Source organism: Balaenoptera borealis (genome assembly GCF_965194805.1).
Source record: "Balaenoptera borealis genome assembly, chromosome: 17".
NCBI lineage: Eukaryota > Metazoa > Chordata > Mammalia > Artiodactyla > Balaenopteridae > Balaenoptera > Balaenoptera borealis.
This window is the reverse complement of record NC_138876.1, coordinates 83699764-83720925: the sequence shown is the minus strand read 5'-3', so window position 1 is coordinate 83720925 and position 21162 is coordinate 83699764. Positions and strand designations below refer to the sequence as shown.

Genomic DNA, 21162 nt, shown 5'->3' with positions numbered 1-21162 from the left:
CCCTCTGTATCCGTGGTTCCACATCCATGGATTCCGCCACCTGTGGATCATGTGGTACTGGAGTAGGTATTTATTGAAAAAATCCATGTGTAAGTGGACCTATGCAGTTCAAACCTGTGTTGTTCAAGGGTCAACTGTATTTTAATGTTACGAATTTCCCTCTCAGTTCTGCTTTAGCTGCATCCCATATATTTTGATATGCTGTTTCTTTTTTCATTTAATTTTGTATGTTTAAAAAATTCTGTTAAAGACTGTGTTTTATTCATGAATCAGAAGCTTGTTATTCATGTTTTTATCATTTATCTGTTTTGTTTTTGTTATTGGTTTCTAATTCATTTATGATTAAGCCACACATTCTGTATGATTTCAGTCTCTTAAATTTATTCTCTGAATATGCTTCATTTGGGTGAATGTTCCTTTGTGTTTGGAAAAATAATATGTATTTTGTTTTTGTTGGGTGGTGTGCTCTCTATGTGTCAGTTAAGTATTGTTAGGGTTTTTTTGTTTGTTTTGTTTTTTTGGTGAGATCTTGTGTGACTTATATTATTTTCTACCTAGCAGTTCTATCAGTTGCTGAGCATGGTGGGCACATGTCGAAATCCCCAACTATAGTGGTGGATTTGTGTATTTATTCTTTTGGCTCTATCAGTTTTGTTTTATGCATTTTGAGGCTCTCTTGTTTGGTGTTTATAAAATTAGTAGTGTTGTATCTTTCTGTTGAATTTATTCTTTTATTGTTACATAATTTCTGTCTTTGTTTCTAGAAATTTCCTTTTGACCTGAGGTCTACTTTACCAGATACTAATATAGCCACTTTTGTTGTCAGAGTTTACTTGTCATATCTTTCTATTCATTTACTTTCAACCTCCCTATAGTGTTGAACTTGAAATTAGTTTCTTCCAAATAGCATGTGGTTGGTTCATGTTTTTTAATCTACTTTGCCAGGCTTTGTCTTTTGATGGATGTATTTAGGTCATTTACATGTAAGAGAAAATTATTGATATGTTAGTGTTCAAGTTTGCCATTTTGTTGTTTTCTTCCTGTTCTTTCCTTTCTCTTTTTTTGCCTTTTTGGAGTTACTTAAACAATTTTAGGTTTCCATTTTGATTTATTTATAGTTTTTCTTAGCTTTTTTTGTTGTATCATTTTCTCAATGGTTTTTCTAGATATGCAATAATACATGTGTAGCTTATCACAGTCTACATATGCAGCATTTTATCACTTCTAGTAAAATGTGGAGGCTTCACTTTCCATTTAAGTACCTTTAATGTTACCTAGTATTGTGACTTTTGTTTCATATTTCATATTCATTGACTATGATTTGTACAGTTCTTGAGGAGGATTGTGTTTTGTATTTATCCATACTCCTGCAGTTTCTGTTTTTCCTTTTTCCACACTGCTCACAAGATTTAAAGAAAAAAATCATTTTCTACTGTTTGAGTACTTCCTTTTACCAGTCTTCAAGTGTGTATCTGCTGGTTTCCAAATACTTAAGTTTTTTTTTGTTTTTTTGTTTTTTGGGTCTAAAATGTCTTTATTTCCCCTTGATTGTTGAACTGTTTACTGGATATCAAATTCTGGGTTGCTGTTATTTTCTTTAAGAACTGAAAAATAATTGCCCCACTTCATTCTGGCTCTAAGATTTCAGATCAGAGTTCTGTCACTAGAATTGGTGTTCCTATATAGGCAGTATGTTATCATGGCTCTTTTCCAAAGTTTTCTTTATCTTTAGAAGTTTAATTTTGATGTCTTGCTGTTGGTTTCTTTGGGTTTATCCTGCTTGGGGTTCTTTCAGCTTATTAAAACTGAAGAAATATTATATCTTTTACCCAATGTAGGAAATTTTGAGCTGATATGTTTTAAAATACTTTCTCAGTTTAATTTCTTTTTCTTTACCTCTTGGAACAGTGATATGAATGATGAATCCTTTGTTATTGTCTCACAGGTCCCTGAGGCTCTATTCATTTTTCTTCACTATATTTTGTCTGAATCTGTTGTTCAGATTAGTTGAATTCTATTGATTGGACTACAAATTACTGATTCTATCTTCTGTAGTTATGATTTTACTACTGAGTCTAACCAGTAGGTTTTTTATTTTGGTAATTGTATTTTTCAGTTCTATAGTTTCCATTTGGTCCTTTTTTATAATTTTTTTTTTCTAATTTTTCATTGTTTCAAGAGAACTTGCAGTTGATTATTGAGTATTTTTATGACAGCTATTAAAAAATTCTTGTTAGATAGTTCCAGCACCAGATTGATTTACTTGTTGGCATCAGTTGATTGTTTTTCTTATTTGTTTTTTGATAGTATTGGTTCTTAGTATGAAGAACAATATTCAATTGTATTCTGGACATTTTGTCTATCTTAGGAGATGCTGGGTTCTACTTAAGTATTTTATTGTCGCAGTGTGCTGGTAAGATCAAGCACACAGGTCCTGACCTACTTTTGTGGATTGTGGTTCTAATGATAGTTTAATTTTTAGAGCCTTTGTGATGTTGTTTCGGTCTGCTCGGCATATCTAGTGCCAGTAACCTTAGGGAACAGAAGGGGGTTCCCCAGGCTGACCTGCTAGGGTCTCTTGGTGAAGGAGCAGAGAATCTCAGGCACACAGTGACCAAGAAGCTTCCCTTGTCAGGTTCTTGCTGTGTCGGGATCCCCCATGCCTCTGAGAGACACAGAGAGTGATTCTTGGGTAGTGTGTGAGTTGTCAAGAGATCTTTCCTAGTGACACCTAATCTCTCCACCTCTCTCCACTCTCTTTCTTTTCCTGGAATCTCTAATGGAAGGAGATCTGGGTCCATTGGGATTCCCTTGATCATTTATTATTGGCAGTGTTCCCAATTGCTCTCTCCCTCTGGTGGTGCTGGGCTTAGTTGATACTGTCAGAGAGACTCCTGTTTGATCAAGAGGAGGAATGAGCTAGGTTGGGGGTGGGGAAACATGGGGTCTGGGTCACCTTCTGTTGGGTGCTGGGACATAATTCACCTTGTTACTCTGTTATTCCTTCAGTCTTGGGCTCCCAAACCAGCTTGCTACTTCCAGAATTCTCACCAGTCTCTATGTTATTTTCAGCGATTATAGTTGTTTTTAGTGGGGAGAAGCTGGGAGAAATTTGATCTGTACCATCTTGTTTAGATCAGAAGTTTGGAAATCACTAATTCTTTTAGCTGTTTTTTTCTGGAGTTTATTTTCTTATTTTAAAAAACACATTAATTATTAGGTTGACCAAAAGTTCCTTCAATTTTTAAGTAAAAATAAAAGACACCTTTTTCATTTCACCAAGTACTTTACTGAACAACGTATTCACCATTTTGTTCTACTACTTTCTGCCATTTTTCAGCCAACTTCATAATTCCATCTTCCCACAACTTATTATCTTTCTGAGCAGAGAACTGTTCCAGGTGCCTTTTACAGTCTTCCAGGGAATTGAAATTTTTTCCGTTAAGAGACTTTTGTGAAGACTAACATAATTAGAAAGCCGAAGGTGCAATGTCTGGTGAACACAGTGGATGTATTAGAACTTCCCAGCCAAACTGTAACAGTTTTTGCTTGGTCATCAAAGAAACATGCGGTCTTGTGTTATCTTGATGGAAGATTATGCGTTTTCTGTAGACTAATTCCAGACACTTTTCGTCGAGTGCTGCTTTCAGTTGGTCTCATGGGGAGCAGTACTTGTTGGAATTAATCGTTTGGTTTTCCAGAAGGAGCTTGTAGTAGAGGACTCCCTTCCAATCCCACTGTATACACAACCTCACCTCCTTTGGATGAAGACCAGCCTTTGGTGTGGTTGGCAGAGGTTCATTTCACTTGCCCTGCTATCTCTTCTGTTCGACATTACTGTACAGTATCCACTTTTCATCACCCATCACAATTTGTTTTAAAAATGGAACTTTTTTTTACGTTTCAGTAGAAAATCGAATGTGGAAATACAGTCAAGAAAGTTATTTTTGACTTAACTTACATGCAATCCAAACATCAAAGCGACTAACGTAACCAAGCTGGTACAAATGATTTTCAACACTTGAATTGGATATTTTGAGTATGTCGGCTATCTCCCACATGGTATAATGTTGATCTCAATTAATGTCTCGATTTTGATCGCTGTCAACTGCAGCTGGTCTACCCAATCATGGAGCATTGTCCAGTGAGAAATCTCCAGCGTGGAACTTCGCAAACCACTTTTGACACGTTCGATGAGTCACAACACCTCCTCCATACACGACACAAATCTGTTCTTGCATTTCAGTTGAGTTTTTACCTTTATTGAAATAAAGCATAATATGCTGAAAATGTTGCTTTTTTCTTCCATCTTCAATATTAAGATGGCTACACAAAACTTCACCAACTTTGGTAAGTTTTTTTTTTTAATTCATGCTGATAACGACAGCTGTTACGATACAGTCTAACAAAATTGTTTCAAATGAAGTTAAAGACAACTAAGTGCTACTAGAGCCATTTTATGGGAAAAAACAAATGCACTTGGGCCCAACCCAATATTTAATCTGTTGATTACCTAGTATGGCAGATGAGGACTTAGCTGTCTTATGTGAGCATTCCATATCTCTGTTATCCTTCATTATTATGTTACAGCTTTTTGCTAAACCAGAAATAAATATTAATACTATGATCAAATAAATGTGGCCCATTGAAGACTCAAGTAGTGTACTTTGTTTCCTTCTTGTGCAACCATTATTTTAATGTAGTAAATCATTGCTACATGTTTTTCTTTACATCATTTTTTACTTAATTATAGGTAATTAAAATTTTTTTACACCTGTTCCTAGTCAGGCAATATGGCTTATTCCTCCTTTTGTGTGGTATATTCTCCAGTATCTTCCTAATAAAGAGTGTGTTAAAAGTTTTTTTGAGTTCTGCATGTCTGAAAATTTCTTTATTTTGTTCCCATAGTTGATTAATAATTTGGCTGAGTAGAGAAATTTAGATTAAAAATCAGTTTTCCTCAGAATTTTTAAGGCATTGTTCCAGTGTCGTCTTATGTCCATTTCATCTTAAATGACTCAATTTAATTAAAATATAAGTGCACATGGAGTTGGAGCTAGGTATATTCAAGGCCCACATACGTATTTAGGAAAAGCAAGTTAAAATTTAATTCAGTACTCTTAATACTTGCTTCATAATTTGGGTTTTGATCAGGAAAGCTAATGGGATGGGATGTAGGGAGAAAAGTTTGGAAGTGTGGAAGACATTCGTTGAAAGAGGTAGCTAAAGAAACTTAGGGAAGAAAAAGTATGAAGTGAGTAGTTAGATTTTTTTTTTTAACATCTTTATTGGAATATAATTGCTTTACAATGGTGTCTTAGTTTCTGCTTTATAACAAAGTGAATCAGTTATACATATACATATGTTCCCATATCTCTTCCCTCTTGCATCTCCCTCCCTCCCACCCTCCCTATCCCACCTCTCTAGGTGGTCACAAAACACAGAGCGGATCTCCCTGTGCTATGCAGTTGCTTCCCACTAGCTATCTATTTTACGTTTGGTAGTGTATATATGTCAATGCCACTCTCTCACTTTGTCACAGCTTACCCTTTCCCCTCCCCATATCCTCAAGTCCATTCTCTAGTAGGTCTGTGTCTTTATTCCCGTCTTGCCACTAGGTTCTTCACGACCTTTTTTTTTTTTTTTTCCCTTAGATTCCATATATATGTGTTAGCATACTGTATTTGTTCTTCTCTTTCTGATTTACTTCACTGTGTATGACAGACTCTAACTCCATCCACCTCACTACAGATAACTCCATTTCTTTTTATGGCTGAGTAATATTCCATTGTATATATGTGCCACATCTTCTTTATCTGTTCATCTGATGATGGACACTTAGGTTGCTTCCATGTCCTGGCTATTGTAAATAGAACTGTAATGAACATTTTGGTACATGACTCTTTCTGAATTATGGTTTTCTCAGGGTATATGCCCAGTAGTGGGATTGCTGGGTCGTATGGTAGTTTTATTTTTAGTTTTTTAAGGAACTTCCATACTGTTCTCCATAGTGGCTGTATCAATTTACATTCCCACCAACAGTGCAAGAGTGTTCCCTTTTCTCCACACCCTCTCCAGCATTTATTGTTTCCAGATTTTTTGATGATGGCCATTCTGACCGGTGTGAGATGATATCTCATTGTAGTTTTGATTTGCATTTCTCTAATGATTAATGATGTTGAGCATTCTTTCATGTGTGTGTTGTCAATCTGTATATCTTCTTTGGAGAAATGTCTATTTAGGTCTTCTGCCCATTTTTGGATTGGGTTGTTTGTTTTTTTGTTATTGAGCTGCATGAGCTGCTTGTAAATCTTGGAGATTAATCCTTTGTCAGTTGCTTCATTTGCAAATATTTTCTCCCATTCTGAGGGTTGTCTTTTGGTCTTGTTTATGGTTTCCTTTGCTGTGCAAAAGCTTTTAAGTTTCATTAGGTCCCATTTGTTTATTTTTGTTTTTATTTCCATTTCTCTAGGGGCTGGGTCAAAAAGGATCTTGCTGTGATTTATGTCATAGAGTGTTCTGCCTATGTTTTCCTCTAAGAGTTTGATAGTGTCTGGCCTTACATTTAGGTCTTTAATCCATTTTGATTTTATCAATGAATTTGGTAAAGTAGCAGGATACAAAATTAATGCACAGAAATCTCTTGCATTCCTACACACTAATGATGAAAAATCTGAAAGTGAAATTAAGAAAACACTCCCATTTACCACTGCAACAAAAAAAATAAAATATCTAGGAATAAACCTACCTAAGGAGACAAAAGACCTGTATGCAGAAAATTATAAGACACTGATGAAAGAAATTAAAGATGATACAAATAGATGGAGAGATATACCATGTTCTTGGATTGTATGAATCAACATTGTGAAAATGACTCTACTACCCAAAGCAATCTACAGATTCAACGCAATCCCTATCAAACTACCTCTGGCATTTTTCACAGAAGTAGAACAAAAAATTTCACAATTTGTATGGAAACACAAAAGACCCCGAATAGCCAAAGCAATCTTGAGAACGAACAATGGAGCTGGAGGAATCAGGCTCCCTGACTTCAGACTATACTACAAAGCTACAGTAATCAAGACAGTATGGTACTGGCACAAAAACAGAAACATAGATCAATGGAACAGGATAGAAAGCCCAGAGATAAACCCACGCACATATGGTCACCTTATCTTTGATAAAGGAGGCAAGCATATACAGTGGAGAAAAGACAGCCTCTTCAATAAGTGGTGCTGGGAAAACTGGACAGGTATATGTAAAAGTATGAAATTAGAACACTCCCTAACACCATACACAAAAATAAACTCAAAATAGATTGTTTTCTGATGTCGTGTTAACTTGCTCTGAAGTTCGTAGTCCAAGTATCATTGTCTGTTTTTTTTCTTTTTAAAATTTCTTTATTTATTTTAATATCTTTATTGGGGTATAATTGCTTTACAATGTTGTGTTAGTTTCTGATGTATAACAAAGTGAATGAGCTGTATGTATATATATATATATCCCCATATCCCCTCCCTCTTGCGTCTGCTTCCCACCCTCCCTATCCACCCCCAAGGTGGTCACAAAGCACGGAGCTGATCTCCCTGTGCTCTGCAGCTGCTTCCCACTAGCTAGTTATTTTACATTTGGTAGTGTATATATGTCCATGCCACTCTCTCACTTCGTCCCAGCTTACCCTTCCCCCTCCCCATGTCCTCAAGTCCATTCTGTACGTCTGTGTCTTTATTCCTGTCCTGCCCCTAGGTTCTTCAGAACCAGTTTTCTTTTTTCTTAGCTTCCATATATGTGTGTTAGCACACGGTGTTTGTTTTTCTTTTTTTGTCTTACTTCACTCTGTATAACAGACTCTAGGTCCGTCTGTCTCACTAGAAGTAACTCAGTTTCATTTCTTTTTCTGACTTACTTCACTCTGTACGTATGACAGACTCTAGGTCCATCCACCTCACTACAAATAACAATTTCGTTTCTTTCTATGGCTGAGTAATATTCCATTGTATATATGTGCCACATCTTCTTTATCCATTCATCTGTTGATGAACACTTAGGTTGCTTCCATGTCTTGGTTATTGTAAATAGTGCTGCAGTGAACATTGTGGTACATGACTCTTTTTAAATTATGGTTTTCTCAGGGTATATGCCCAGGAGTTGGATTGCTGGGTCATATGGTAGTTCTATTTTTAGTTTTTTAAGGAACCTCCGTAGTATTCTCCATAGTGGCTGTATCAATTTACATTCCCACCAACAATGTAAGAGGGTTCCCTTTTCTCCACACCTTCTCCAGCATTTATTGTTTGTAGATTTTTTGATGATGGTCATTCTAACCATTGTGAGGTGATACCTCGTTGTAGTTTTGATTTGCATTTCTCTAATTGTTAGTGATGTTGAGCATCCTTCATGTATTTGTTGGCAATCTGTATATCTTCTTTGGAGAAATGTCTATTTAGGTCTTCTGCCTATTTTTGGATTGGGTTGTTTTTTTGATAGCGAACTGCATGAACTGATTGTATATTTTGGAGATTAATCCTTTGTCAGTTGCTATGTTTGCAAATATTTTCTCATGATTTGATTTAAAATCTTCGTTAGCGTCTAGACACTGCTCTTAGTTTTGGGGAACTATTTAAATAACCAGCAGGGGGAGTACTTACGTTCCTTTTGCAACAGGGACTCAAGCTGGAAAGATAGTTGGGATTTTAATACGTGCAGTTTAGAACAACAGTTTAAAATTTTTTTGTTGTTGTTTTTTCTGATAGTGAAAATAATATGCACCTATTGTAGAATAGCTATAAAAGAAAGAATGCAATAGAAAATAACACATGTAAATCTACAATCAGGTGATATAGGCACTTTCATGTATTTCCTGTTAAACTTTTTTCTCTCAATGCTTTTTTTAAAAAAATAGATTAATTAATTTATTTTTGGCTGCATTGGGTCTTCATTGCTGCGCGTGGGCTTTCTCTAGTTGTGGTGAGTGGGGGCTGTGCTCACTACGGGCTTCTCATTGCGGTGGCTTCTCTTGTTGTGGAGCATGGGCTTTCGTAGTTGTGTCACGTGGGCTCGAGAGCACAGGCTCAGTAGATGTGGCGCACGGGCTTAGTTGCTCCTTGGCTTGTGGGATCGTTTTGGACTAGGGCTTGAACCCATGTCCCCTGCTTGGCAGGCGGATTCTTAACCACTGTACCACCAGGAAAGTCCTCTCAGTGCTTATATCTACTGTAAAATTGATGTTACTATTTTAAAACTTAGGGTCGTTAGTATTACATAGATACTTTTTTGAAAATCAATCTGATTCTTTTCCACCCTGGTAAGATCAGAAACAGAACATTTATTCTTGTGTATAAATAAGGTTTCTATTGGCTTCTCATAAAGTTGTAGATTTTAATTTCTGTTCTTTTAAGGAGCAGAACCTCTAGAGCATCAGAAAATTCCTGTTAAGCAAAGAAAGGCAGCAGAATACAATGTTGTCTATCTTAGGGATACAACTAAAACATATAATCAGAAGATGCAAATAGGGCAGCAATGTATTAAAACAGTTGTGTCAGGTTGCTGGCTTGGTGCCTGGTACATAATTTTGTACTCAGTTTTTGGAATGGACAAATAGTGGAATAGGGTGATGCTTTTAAAATATTTATTGTAATTTTAAGACAAATAAAAATGGAGTACTTTGTAAAGATTGAAACACACATGAACAATTTCTTTAAAAAGTTATGTGTAAGAAAGCCTGTCCAGTTGGTGTAGCTCTAGATTATCTCTTCTTAAAAGCTATGACCAAGAAAAACAGTACATATTATCTACCCAATAATTAATTTATTTATAGAAAGAAGAGAAACATACTTAGTGCCTGAGTTCTGGCCACAATTTTACTAAGATCTCAAAATATTTATCTTTGAACATTCTGTATAAGTCCCTCCTTATTTTGAACCAGTTTTGTTGAATTCTGCATTCAGTTCTTGTCACTTATGCATTAAAATAATGTAGGTAACAAATGTATACTTATGAGTGTGGAGAAATCCATTAATCAAAGGGAAAACAGTTTTGAGGAGAGGTTAATGAAGAAATCACATTGCAGTAGTTGAAGAATAAAATCTTTGTGTTGACAAATCTCTATATAAATGTGCTGGGGAAGAGAAGGAGCAAGGGATAGCATGATGGGATGAGAGAGAGTTAAAAAAAAGTTAATGAGAAACTTGTGCATGGTTGAATGATGGCCTAAGGGATGGAACAGATTAAGATAGGAAACTTCGGAATCCTGAATGCAGTGTCTCATGACTGGCATCCTGTTTTTCATATTGAGGATTTTCTTCTTATAGCCTCAAGCCACTGGGATGTAAAGCTTTCTGTTTCTTCCTCAGCCTTTTTAAAAATTCAATAGAGCCTATAGCATTTTTACTTTTTTACCCAACATTGTGTATTTTACTGCAGCAGAATACTCCAAGCATGCGCAGAGAAGCTTGTTCTGTGTTTAGTTTACCTGTATGGTAAAGCCATACAGGTTGGATTTTTTTTTTTTTGGCTGAATTGGGTCTTCGTTGCTGTGCATGGGCTTTCTCTAGTTGCGGTTAGTGGGGGCTTCTCTTGTTGCATAGCGTGGGTTCTAGGCACGCAGGCTTCAGTAGTTGCGGCGCCTGGGCTCAGTAGTTGTGGCTCACGGGCTCTGGACCGCAGGCTTAGTAGTTGTGGTGCACGGGCTTAGTTGCTCCGTGGCATGTGGGATCTTCCCAGACCAGGGCTCGAACCCGTGTCCCCTGCATTGGCAGGCGGATTCTTAACCACTGCGCCACCAGGGAAGTCCCTAGAGGTTGGATTTTAATCCAGTGTTCTTGGTGGTGGTTCTCAAACTTTAATAGTGCCTAACTCACCAGGGTGGTTGGTGGGCCTCTCATCACTCAAGATTCTAATTTGGGGTTTGAGTATCTACTATCTCTAAAAGCATACGTGGTGATTCTGATGTGCATTGCCCTTGATTGCATTTTAAAAATTGTGGTCAAATTGAGTGAAATTTACTATTATAACAATTTTTAAGTCTATGGCCTATGACATTAAGTACCTTCATGTTGTTCTGAAACTATCACCACCATCCATCTCCAGAACTTTTCATCATCCCAAACTGAAACCCTATACCCATTAACAACTCCTCATTTTCCCCTCCCCACAGCCTCTGGCAACCACCATTCTACTTTGTCTCTTGAGTTTGATGACTTTAGGGACCTAATATAAGTGGAATCATAATTTTTGTCCTTTTGTGTCTGGCTTATTTCACTTAGCTTAATGTCTTGAAGGTTATTCCATGTTGTATTGTGTGTTAGAATTTTTTACTTTCTTTAAGGCTGAATGTAGTCCGTTTTATGTATATACCACATTTTGTTTATCATTCATCCATTGAAGGACATTTGGGTTGTTTCCACATTTTGGCTCTTGTGAATATGGCACTATGAACATTGTTGTGGAAACATCTGTTTCAGTCTCTGCTTTCAGTTCTTTCTGGTATATGCTGGATCATATTTTTAACTTTTGAGGAGCCACCATACTTTTATCCACAGTGACTGCATCATTTTGCATTTCTATCAGAATGTATGAGGGTTTCAGTTTTTCCATATCCTTGCCAGTACTTGTTATTTTGTTTTTTTTTTAATTTTTAAAATTTTAACTTTTTTTAATAGTAGTCATTCCTAATGGGTGTGAAGTGGTATCTCATTGTGGTTTTGATTCACAGTTCTCTCATGATTAGTGATGTAGAGCACCTTTTCATGTGCCTATTAGCCATTTGTATATCTACTTTGGAGAAATGTCTCTTTCAGGTCCTTTGCCCACTTAAAAATTGAGTTGTTGGTCTTTTTGTTGTTGAGTTGTTAGGAGTTCTTTATGTATTTTGGATATTAGTTCCTCATCAGATCTTGGATTGCATCTTAAGAAATGCTGGCTTGGGGTAAGGAGTTTGAATTGTGGAGTCAGACCAGCCTGTGTGTGAATCTTGGCTCATGTGTAAGTTCCCTTGCATATTAAAACTGCCAGCTACCAATCTGGAGTGATCTACCTCCTTCTTTGGTCTCTCCTTGTCCTCTATGCATGGGCACCAGTTTCAGACTTCACCTGGGGACTCCTGAGGTCGTAAACCTACAATGTGTCAGGATTTCATTCCTTTTTAAGGCTGTGAATAGTTTTTCTTTATATATACATGCTTATTTTGTTTATCCATTCATCCATTGGTGGATATTTGTGTTGTTTCCAGTTTTTAGTTATTGTGAATAATGTTATTTTGAACTTTGATATTTAAACATACATTTGAGGGACTTCCCTGGTGGTCCAGGGGGTACGACTGCACGCTCCCAATCCAGGGGGCCTGGGTTCGATCCCTGGTCGGGGAACTAGATCCTGCATGCATGCGCAACAAAGAGTTCGCATGCAGCAACTAAGAAGTCTGCGTGCTGCAACTAAGGAGTCTGCATGTCGCAACGAACATCCCACGTGCCGCAACTAAGACCTGGCACAGCCAAAATAAATAAGTAAATATTAAAAAAAAAAAAACCCAAACATCCATTTGAGTCCCTGCTTTCAGTTCTTTTGGGAAATTGAATTGCTCAGAAGTAGAATTGCTAGATCCTATGGTAATTGTATGTTTAATTTTTTGGAGGACCCACTGTACCATTTTCTATAGCAACTGCATCATTTTGTATTTCTACCAGCAATGCACAGGGGTTCCGGTTTTTTCCACATCCTTGCCAATACTTATTTATTTTTGGACAGTAACTATTATAACGGGTGGGAGTTGGTATCTCACACTGTGGTTTTGATTTGTGTTTCCCTAATGACTAATGATATCAAGCATCTTTTTATGTGATTGTTGGTCATTTGTATGCCCTCTTTGGAGAAATGCCTATCAGACTTTTACTGAGTTTTAAACTGAGTTATTGAGTTGTGGGAGTTCTTAATATATTTTGGGTACTAGATTCTTAGTTGGATATGTGATTTGCAAATATTTTCTCCCATTATGTGAATTGTCCTTCTACTTTCTGATAATATCTTTTGAAATTCGTAAGTTTTAAATATTGATGAAGTTTAGTTTATTCATTTTCTGTTAACTTGTCCTTTTATGTCATGTCTCAAACCACTGTTTATACTAACTTCTGTTATTTTTTGTCAGACCCTTGACAGAAATCATTTGACCACAGATGTATGGGTTTTTCTGGACTATGAATTCTGTTCCATTGACTGGGTCTATTGTTATGCCTGTACCACACTGCTTTGATTACTATTATTTTGTAGTAAGTTTTGAAATTGGGATGTGAGTTCCAATCATGGAACTTTTGTGGTTTTCTCAGAGTCAGGATGAGTTACATGTTTGGTATCAATGTGTGACCGTATAGGTGGGTTATTGTCAAGCACGGAACCTCACCTGAGCCTTGGTGTCCAGAGTTTTTACTGGGGCTTTGCTATGGACTCCATATTTGTGTTCTCTATTCCCAACCCCCATTCATATGTTGAAACCTAATCCTCAATGTGGTAGTATTTGGAGATGGAGTCTTTGAAAGGTAAATAGGTCATGAGGGTGGAGCTCTCATGAATGGGATTAGTGCCCTTATAAAAGAGGTTCCAGAGAGATCCCTCCTCCCTTCAGCATCAGTGAGGAAGTGAGCCTTTGCCAGATTTCACCACTAACACTGAATCTGCTGACACCTTGATCTTGGACTTCCCAGCTTCTAGAACTTGAGAAGTGTTTGTTGTTTATAGGCTACCTACTTTATGGCATTTTGTTATAGTAGCCCGAACAGACTAAGGCTCCTTTACGTAGACATAAATGGCTGATCTCAGTCTCCAGTTCTTCTGTGTGTGACTCAAAGCCTCTACTCTAAATCATACTGTCTTTCTGGTGTCACCAGCCCCCATGGTAACAGTATTGGGTGTGATTAGCCACCACCCTAAATCACATTATTAGACTGTCTGGTGTAACTGAAGCTCTCAGGCAAAGAAAGACACTTCTATCAGCCATGGTATTCCAAGGGCATAGACATTACTTTCCAGGAGCCAAGGACAAAGGCTAGACTTGTTTGTTTGTTTGTTTTTTGGCTGCTCCGTGCAGCTTACAGGGTCTTAGTTCCCTGAACATAGATCAAACTCAGGCCCCAGCAGTGGAAGCACCGAGTCCTAATCACTGGACCACCAGGGAATTAATTCCCTAGCCTTCCTTTTAGGTGAGGTTAGATTCTTTACTGCATGTTTACTTTTTCAGTCTTTTCCTAATAAGTCTTTTACCCATGGTTGCCTTTCTTTTCACACCGTAAGAGCCCATGTTTGTGACAAACACAAATCCTCTTCTTAGTCTGCAAATGTCTCTCCCTAATTCACATTCATGTGCCCTCATTTTGAAGTGAATTTGTGATTGCTGCCTTAACTCACAGAGTTACTATAAGGCTTCAGTGAGGGAAAGAAATTAAAAAGTGGTTTTTAGAATTAATCTCTGCAACCTTCCTACTGCTTCTGTATGTTTATACTAACTTCTGTTATTTTACTTCTCTGTATTGTGCTTTGTGACAGGTCTAATGATCATATTGATTTCTTGAGGACAGGGTTCATGATATTTCTCTGTGTCTTCTGTGCTTAAGTGATTACAAGCACTGGTTTGTTGAATTTAGTTTTCAATAATGGTAAAAATATATTGAAATTCCATTTGTTTTTAACCACCAGAGTGACTGCATTTGGTTGTGCAGGTTGAAAACTGCAGTGCCCGCAGAGGCCCCATTCGTAGTGATGTCCTGCAAAATTTGTATACTTATTATGCCACTCTTTCAGTAGATGGCAATAAAGCACCTTTCCTAATAAAATCAGTACATTATGACAATTTCCAAATATATGGAAGTACAGTGACTTGAGAAGGGAGTGTCTTTTTCTCATTTGCAGAAAAATGTAGCCCTATTAAGACCGTAACCCTAACCCTAAACTAGCTTGAATTTTGATACTGGCTTTGCTATTTACAGGTATATGATCTTGAAAGATGTCTTCAACAGTTAGTTTCTTTATCTGTAAAATGGAATTGATACTACTCATTTCAGCCTAAAATATCACCTAGGATCTATATGAGGTAATAGACATGAAACATTTGCAGTGATGTCTGGCAGCTACTGAATTATCTTAGTCTGTTCAGGCTGCTGTAACAAAAATGCCATCGGCTGATGGTTTATAAACAACACAAATGTGTCACAGTTCTGGAGGCTGGGAAGTTCAAATTTAAGGTGCCAGTACATTCAGTGTTTGTTGAGGGCCCACTTCATGGTTCATAGCCATCTTCTTTCTGTTCACACATAGTGGATCTCTCTAGTACTTCTTTTAAAAGGGCACTAATCCCATTCATGAGGGTTCCATCCTTGTGAACTAAGCACCTCCCAAAGTCCTCACCTCCAAATACCATCACATTGGGGATTAGGTTTCAACATATGAATTATGGGGGGGACACAAACATTCCATCTGTAGCATAAATATTCAGTTTGTGATAGCTAAACGATTGTGCTTTTTTTCATTGGAGGTGGTTTTACTTTAGTAGTGTGTGATTACAGAATTATATCTGAGGTGGTTTACAATTAGGTAGAAGTAATTTATTTATTTATTTGGTTGCATTAGGTCTTAGTTGCAGCAGGCGGGCTTCTTAGTTGCAGCTCGAGGGCTCCTTAGTTGTGGCTTGCCAGCTCCTTAGTTGTGGCATGCGAACTCTTAGTTGTGGCATGCGTGTGGGATCTAGTTCCCGGACCAGGGATCGAACCTGGACCCCCTGCATTGGGAGCGTGGAGTCTTAATCACTGCGCCACCAAGGAAGTCCCATAATTAGGTAAAAGTCTTAATTCGGGGGGGCGGGCTCGTGCGTGGGAGTCCATGTGGGCACCGGCGTGGCAGGGAGCAGCGCGGGGTCGCCGTGGCAGAGCTGCAGCAGCTCCGGGTGCAGGAGGCGGTGGACTCTATGGTGATCAGTCTGGAGAGAGAACATCCGGAAGATGCAGGGCCTCATGTTCCGGTGCAGCGCCGCCTGCTGTGAGGACAGCCAGGCGTCCATGCAGCAAGTGCACCAGTGCATTGAGTGCTGCCATGCACCTCTGGCTCAAGCCCAGGCCCTGGTGACCAGCGAGTTGGAGAAGTTCCAGGACCACCTGGCTCGGTACGCTATGTATTGCAACGACAAAGCGAAAGATTCAATAGATGCGGGGAGTAAAGAGCTTCAGGTGAAGCGGCAGCTGGAGAGTTGCATGACCATGTGTGTGGATGGCCACATGAACCTCATCCCAACCATGACCAAGAAGATGAAGGAGTCTCTCTCATCCATTGGGAAATAGATGTCTGCTATTGGCCATCGGGGCTGAAGGCAGCAATCTACTTAAAAAGAGGAATGGGGATTTGGGTTTTCTAAGGAAAGTTTATGAATGAGGAAATTAAGGATGGCAGCAAGTTTAAGGCCTATATCACTTGCCTTTGGACGCTGGTTCCTTTGTGTTTGAAACCTAGAAAGTGAAAAAACCTGGTACTAAAATTGGGGTCAGAGATAGCAGGGGAGAGTTTTTGTGAGCCTGAATTTCACGTGGCAAGTGCTTATCCTGGCAACAGGGTGTCTCCCTTGTACCAAATCAGAGCCCTCCAAGGTACTAGATTCTCGTAGTACACAGATACCAACAGGCTGGCACGTTCATCTGACCTGCTTATGATCCGGTAGAGTGTGAGGAGAGGTGTTTCTATTCGTTGCCAATCTCCTGTTTACCAGAAGGATAACTACAACATTTTCCACAAACTGGAAATAAAACAAGATCCAGGAGATCACTAATTTAGAATGGGAAAGGGGGCTTCTGGGGCTTTGTTTTGCATGGTTTTGTCTTATATACAAGGGTATGAAGTTACTTTAAGATGTAGAGTTGGTAGAGGTAGTTTGGAAAGAAGCTTTGAAAGGGTGCTTGTGGATATTCATCTCTGGCCGTCAGGATGTGGATGCGCATTTCTTAAATTCTCACACATGACATCTTTCAGCCTGGAGACCCTGCTAAATTATAAGAAGCTCTCTCACACTGGTAGGGGAAGCATGTTGCTGCAAATGGCATTATTTCATTCTTTTTTTATGACTGAGTAGTATTTCATTGTAATTATATACCACATCTTCTTTATCTATTTATCTGTCAGTGGACATTTAGGTTGCTTCCATGTCTTGGCTGTTGTAAATAGTGCTGCTATGAACACTGGGGTGCATGTACCTTTTTGAATAAGAATTTTCTCTGGATATATGTCCAGGAGTGGGATTGTTGGATCATATGGTAACTCTATTTTTAGTTTTTTAAGACACTTCCATACTGATTTCCATAGTGGCTGTACCAGTTTACATTCCCACCAACAATGTAAGAGGGTTCCCTTTTGTCCACACCCCTCTAGCATTTATTATTTGTAGACTTTTTAATGGGATGGCCATTCTGACCACTGTGAGGTGATACCTTATTGTAGTTTTGATTTGCATTTCTCTGATAATTAGCAATGTTGAGCATCTTTTCATGTCCCTATCGGTCATCTGTGTATCTTCGTAGGAGAAATGTCTATTTAGGTCTTCTGCCTATGTTTTTTGATTGGGTTGTTTGGTTTTTTTGTTACTGAGTTATATGAGCCGATTGTATATTTTGGAAATTAAGCCCTTGTTGGTTGCATCGTTTGCAAGTATTTTCTCCCTGCCCATAGTTTGTCTTTTCATTTTGTTTATGGTTTCCTTTGCTGTGCAAAAGCTCATAAGTTTGATTAGGTCCCATTTGTTGATATTTGTTTTTATTTCTATTGCCTTGGGAGACTGACCTAAGAAAACATCGCTACAGTTTATGTTAGAGAATGTTTTGCGTGTGTTCTCTTGTAGGAGTTTTGTGGTGTCCTATTTTATACTTAAGTGTTTAAGCCATTTTGAGTTCATTTTTGTGTATTGTGTGAGGGAGTGCTCTCACTTACTGGTTTACATGTGGCTGTCCAGCTTAACCAACGCCATTTGCCAAAGAGACTGTCTTTTTCTGTTGTATATTCTTACTTCCTTTGTCAAAGATTAAATGACTGTAGGTGTGTGGGTTTAATTCTGGGCTCTCCGTTCTGTTCCACTGATCTATATGTCTGTTTTTGTGGCAGTACCACGCTGTTTGATTACTGTAGATTTGTAGTATTGTTTGAAGCCCAGGAGGGTTATGCCTCCAGCTTTGTTCATTTTCCTCAGGATTGCCTTGGCAGTTCTGGGTCTTTCATGGTTGCATATAAATTTTAGGATTATTTGTTTTAGTTCTGTGAAGAATGTCATGGGTAATTTGATAGTAATCGCATTAAATCTGTAGATTGTTTTGGGTAGTATGGCCATTTTAACGATATTAATTCTTCCAATCCAAGGGCGTGGTGTATCTTTCAGTTTCTTTAAATTATCTTTAGCTTTCTTTATCAATGTTTTATAGTTCTCGGTGTATAAGTCTTTCACTTCCTTGGTCAGTTTTATTCTAAGTATTTTATTATTTTTGATGCAATTTTAAAAGGAATTTTTTTTTTAACTTTCCCTTTTTGATATTTCATTGTTAGTATAAAGAAATACAGTCAATTTCTGAATGTTAATCTTGTATCCTGCTACCTTGCTGAATTTATCAGTTCTAGTGTTTTGTGTGTGGAGTCTTTAGGGTTTTCTACATATAGATCATGTCATCTGCATATAATGACAGTTTTATCTCTTCTCTTCCAGTTTGGATACCTTTTGTTTCTTCTTCTTGTCTGATTGTTGTGGCTAGGACTTCCAATACTATGTTGAATAGAAGTGGTGAGAGTGGCCATTCTTGTCTTATTCCAGGAATCAGCAGAAAGGCTTTCAACTTTTCACCATTGAGTATTATGTTGGCTCTAGGTTTGTCACAAATAGCTTTTATTAAGCACCTTTTTAACTGATTGCTTTTAAGTTAAAGTCTATTGTAATTTTATTCAGACTTTCGTCTTCTGAAGAGTAGGCGGGTTAGGGTTGAACTGTAAGTAGAGATTTGGTTAGAGGACTGTGAGGGAAGGAGGGAAAAAGACTTGAACCTGTAGCCTTTGAAGGGGTCTTGCTGATAATCCTGCCTTTGTATGAGAATAAATTTATCACAGTTGGAGTTTATAGGTTGCTGTGCTTCAACTTCTCAACAGTGAGGAAGCAGGAATGGGAAAGAACCAAGGCAAAGTCATTGTTTGCTTTTGAGTGGGGAGTGATTAGTAAAATAAAATTGGACCCAGAGTGTGATATATTAGCAGCTGTCATTGTTTTATGTCTTTTAAATCCTTGGATTAAGAGTAATGTCAGTGGAGCCAAGAGTGGTTTTAGGCAGCCTGGCATGGGAGCTTGGTTTCTAGCAGAGGAATTTTCCATTTCAGAAAAAAATAAGTTTCAGACTAATGGTATTCTGAGCTGGTGTACAGGGCTAGTGGAAAATAATTCTGCTTTTCTTTTCAAGTGTTGAAAATTAAATACATCACCATATTTCCAACATTGTTACGTTAAGAAGTTCCGGATTGTTGAGAAGAATGAGAAAAAGAGGGCTAGGTTGCTAGAGGTTGGGATTCTAGCATCGGAGTCTTAGAATAGCTGTAGTAAATTAGTCTGGTTTGTTTGAACAGTTTAGGTGTTTGATGACGCCAAAACTAGGTGATTATTGTACTGTAAGGTTAAGCATAATTGTACATTCCAGACATTTAGTACTTAGTCATAGTAATCTTAAGTTTGAAAGTACATGAAAATTATACAAAATGTGGCAACCGTTTCCTTTATTTTCTCTGATGACAGAAGAAGAAATGAATTTAAACTGCTACATAATTTAATGCCTTTCTGACCGAAAACTTTAAAACACTGGAATGGCTATGGATTCTTTCCTGAAAAAACTCTTCCATGAATGGAAAAGATAGTATAGATATGAACTTCCTTAAATGAAGCAATGATTTAGGTGACCCCTAAACTTATTTAGCATATGCTGAAATTATTTAGCAGACAAGGGATAAACCAGCAAGTTCTGGAAGCTAGCACTTTTAGAGTTTGCCACTTGTAGAACATAAGTTATAAGTGAATCCTGGTTTTGGGGGCATAGAAGACATAAACACATGAAAATAGCATTCTCTATTGTGGCAGTGGAGGTGCTATTGGAAGTGCTGATTTCCAAAGGAGTGGTTCAAGGAGGATGACTGAGGGCTATAACAGTACAGGAGGATTCGTGAAGAAGGTAGTCCTTGGGCCAAACCCTGAGGGGTCCAGCAGGTCAGACTGAAGAGAGTTGGAAAGACAGCCTGGCAGGAAACAAAGGAAAGGGCAAAGTTGTCTTGAACCTTATAGGCAGTTTTCAAAAATTTTGTTATGCCTTGTGAAAATTTATTTTACTTACATGTTTTTTCTCAGACTTGTTCTAATACCCTTTATTTTCTTATTTATTAATGTCTGTTGTCCCCATATCAGGAGGGTCGGACTTTCTTAATCGGCATTGCCTGACTGTGAGAAAGATGAGAAGGCTAGAGCACTGGTTATGGGGGAAGCTCATGGAATAGTGACTTTGATTCTGCAATAAACTGGCCTTTTCCAGTGAGTCATTTAATTCCCTTCTTCTTTATTTTTAATGTTTTTTTGAAATATTTATTTATTTGGTTGTGCCGGATCTAAGTTGCGGCAGGCGGGCTCCTTAGTTGTGGCATGTGAACTCTTAGCTGTGGCATGCATGTGGGATCTAGTTCCCTGACCAGAGATCGAACCCGGGCCCCCTACATTGGGAGCGCAGAGTCTTATCCACTGCGCCACCAGGGAAGTCGCCTAATTCCCTTGTGCTCGTTAAACTGTCTGAGAGGCCGTAGAGTTCTAATCAGTAAGCTGCTTTTTCTTATTTTTTGAGGTTTGAAATATTATAGTTGGTCATTAGATTAAGACAGTATTTTTATGAATCATAGTGTGTGAAAATATAAGCATCTTTATAAAAAATGTCTAAAGTACGTTCTCATATTAATTCTCCTGAATGTTAATCAGCTCTTCTTCTACCTTCCGTTATGGTGGTTTGTGGTACTATTATTTCATAGTATTGTCATTAGTGTCAGTTTTATCTTGGTAGTGGTCTTGAGGTAAGTATATTTATTATTCTCATTTTACTGATACAGAAACTGGATCTTGAGAAGTGTCAGTGTAGCCAACCA

At 38.0% G+C, this 21162-nt stretch overlaps 1 protein-coding gene and 1 pseudogene across 5 annotated transcripts in view; both read left to right on the top strand.

The window, feature by feature from the left end:
• SPIDR (scaffold protein involved in DNA repair) overlaps positions 1-21162 on the top strand; it is a 358224-nt gene that overhangs the window by 13982 nt on the left and 323080 nt on the right. The gene's annotated exons all lie outside the window — the stretch shown is intronic.
• Positions 6918-20433, top strand: LOC309615033 (protein FAM136A pseudogene; annotated as a pseudogene). Its single transcript has one exon. The product of its transcript is annotated as a protein FAM136A pseudogene (transcript).